We start from the raw sequence: 3,372 nt of genomic DNA on the forward strand, positions 1-3,372 counted from the left end.
TTACTTGACCAGTACATGATTTATTTTTTTCTTCCTTTTCAGATAGCTAGCATTATCTACAGTAAAAGCACTGGTTTCATTAGTCTTCGGTATGATTTTTTTTCACTGGAAGCCAAAGAACCTAAAAATTTCTAGCAAGGTTTTAATTATTTTTTGTATCGGTTTGTTTTTCACCTTGTTTATTTTGTTTTTGAAGTACTATAAAAATGATCATCCCTGATACTTTCATTATTTTAATTATTTTTTGGCTTCTTTCCTCTTTCCGGAAAAGAACATGTTATAAAAAAGCTTCTCCTAACCCAGCTTTTTGTATATAACCTTTAGATAATTAAAATTCTGAAGTCTTTTAAGAGATGTTGCAATTACATAAGGAGGTGTAATTTCTAAAAGTTTTTTAAGCAAGTGAGACTTTGCTTTCTGATAATTCCTCTTTGGAAATTATTATTATTTAAGGTCATTGCAGAGTTGGAACAAAACCGGCAATGAACCAATAAACCGAATACCCAGACTACACCAATTTTCCCTCACATTAAAGTTTCATTTCCACAACTATAGTTTATTATAATGTCTATGATTTTCACAGAGGCTCATATAAGCAGCAGCCAACTGTAAAAAAGCCTACATTTGAAAATGAAACTTCTTCAAACCTTTTATTGGTAGTTGCTTAGAACCTCTAACATAAAGACCCATTAGGTAAAATAAATTCCTTTTAGGACCAAAATAAATGATATCCACTCAGCAAATACGAATTGCGTGTTTACTGTTTTTTTGACACTGTTCTAGGCACTGGTTATGTAACACTGAATACTTCAGATGAAATTCTTTTTCTCCAAGAGTTTTCTCTGTCTTGAGTATGATTTCTTCTAATAAAGAATGAGGACTATATAATTAATCATGATTCTCTCTTTACCTTGGTTTCTGTGAAGCTCAGATTAAAATTTGGGTGGAGCGTACCTCAACCTGGGAACACTCCATAAAAATGTATAAATAGAAAGAAATAAATGTCTCTAAATCTTTACTCTTTTGCTATTTTTTACTTTATTCGTGGGTGTATGTTAGCCATGCCTCCGAGCTCTTTTGGTGAATAATCTCTCATTAGTCTTGAAGCCAAGTCAGCACTTACCCGGTCAAAGCAAATCATGCCGACATTTGACCCCAGTTATTGGAGCAGAGTGACGAGAAGAAATGGATAAAAACTTGAAGACAAGAATCATCTTACAGGGTAGTTACCTCAGGTGAGGATTTTCGTTTCCAGGCAAGTGTGGACTACTGTTCTCTTGCACAGAGTTAACTATATAATTTTTTTATTATTTGTTATTATTTATGCCTACAGCACCTGGTCTTCCTAGGTGGTCTCCCATCCAAGTGCTAACCAGGCCCAAGCCTGCTTAGCTTCTGAGATCAGACATCGGGCTTGTTCAGGGTGGCATGGCCATAGACCATGGACTGTGGCTCCACTGGGGTGCAAACCCAGGACCTTCTGCTTGTAAAGCAGATGTGCTAACCACTACACTATGGAACCACGTCTGAGTTAACTACATTTAAAGCCTGGAGTTTAGGTAGTACATGCTTTAAATTTTCTTGAGTTCATCCACTGTATGTCTCCATTCCAGTGTTGAGGTGTCAGTGTGTGTGTGTGTGTGTGTGTGTGTGTGTGTGTGTGTGTGTGTGTGTGTTCCATGATTAGCAGAAGAAACTTGCCAGGGCTGTAAATTAATTAAATCAATAATTCTGTTACTCTCACAATTAGAATATGGATATGGTTTTAAAGAAGATTTGGCCATCAAATTGAATAGAATGAGTATCTTTCAAAAATTGCTTAAAAGGCTTTTGACTTGTCCACTGGTCCCTGGTTTGATGATAAACTCAAACATGTACTTTTCTTCATTAAGTACACTGAGATCACTCAACAACAACCAACCCACTCCACATCTTTATAACTGTCATATCTCACAAACGCTAGCCTCTCCTCTTCCACCTATATCCATTCCAATTTACCACAGGGGAAAAATCTTGGCCACTGTAATACTACAGCATCCAGAATTATCACTGTTCTGCTCTCCACTCTCTGCTGTGGGATCCAAGGAAGGGGTGACAGCCAATGATGGGTTTACTACTAAGCCAATCAGAGCAAAAGATGAAAAGAGACTAATTAACACTTGGAAATTATACAAAATACTTGCTTTAGAAGCAAACTACCTGAGAGAAAAAGGCTGAGACATTTATATACCAATTTCCAAGTGTCATGGATTAAAGGGAATTCCTCTCAGGGATTAAATTCTAAGAATTTGTGGACTTCGGTGTATATGACAATGCGGCTTTCCTTTAGTTTCTGGGAAAAGACTCTTTACAGACAAACTTTCTGATAATGGCAGTCGAATGTCCACAAGAACACACTAAAAGTTTTGAGGATTAAGGACATTGCATTACCAGCATGTATTACACATGAAAAGAAGGAAAAATACAGAAAAAGAATTTTAGAAATATTTGGAACATGTTGAAATGATCCGACACACTTGTAATTGGAGTTCTTAAATGAGAGCGGTGAAAGAGAATAGGCCAGAAGCAATATCCGAAGAGATAATGGCTAAGAATTTCCAAAATTGAGAAATAATAGCAAGCTACAGATTCAGAAAATGATAAGATGCCAATCAGGATAAATAAAGAGTAAATTATACCTGAATCATATCATACTAAAGGAGCAGAAAACCAGTGACAAATATAAAATCTTAAAAGCAATCAGAGAAAAGAAAAGATACACACTGCCTTCAAAGGAGCCATAGTATGTGTGAAAGCAGATGTTTCAACAAAAGTGATGAGACCTGAAGACAATAAAATGGCATTTCTAAAGTGCTAAAAGAAAAGAATGGCTAACTAGGAATTCTACACCATGAGGAAAATACTCTTCAAATTTAAAATGAAGTTAAGATATTTTTTTTGAACAAAATAACATGAGATATTTGTTGCCAGCAGAAGCACGCTAAAGGTACTGATTTAAAGTACATTCTAATGAGATAAGGAAGCATATTCTCGACTAGAAGATAACCAATAAAGAATTATATTTTTAAAAATACAGAGTGGAGAAAGTATAATGGAATAATTTTAGAAAACATTTCCATTGATCTAAAAAGAAAAAAGAAAAGAGAAAAAAAAACAGGAAACAAAAGATGGACTGAAGTAAAAGAGAAATAGTAAGGTGGTATATTTAAATCTAAATATTTCAACATTTACATTAACAATAAATGAATTTTCCAATTGAAGGAGAAAACTAGCAGATTTTATTTTAGAAAAACTACTTGCTATTTAATAGGGCAGCTCAAATATAAGGACATGGAAATCTGGAAGTAAAAAAAAAATTCTGGTGGAGATACA

At 34.6% G+C, this 3,372-nt stretch overlaps 1 pseudogene; it reads right to left on the reverse strand.

The window, feature by feature from the left end:
* Nucleotides 1-1,324: 1,324 nt before the first annotated feature.
* On the reverse strand, nt 1,325-1,440 carry LOC111740991 (annotated as a pseudogene).
* Between the last annotated feature and the right edge of the window lie 1,932 nt (nt 1,441-3,372).

The sequence above is a fragment of the Pteropus vampyrus genome, unplaced genomic scaffold, assembly GCF_000151845.1.
Source record: "Pteropus vampyrus isolate Shadow unplaced genomic scaffold, Pvam_2.0 Scaffold71, whole genome shotgun sequence".
Classification (NCBI taxonomy): Eukaryota; Metazoa; Chordata; class Mammalia; order Chiroptera; family Pteropodidae; genus Pteropus; species Pteropus vampyrus.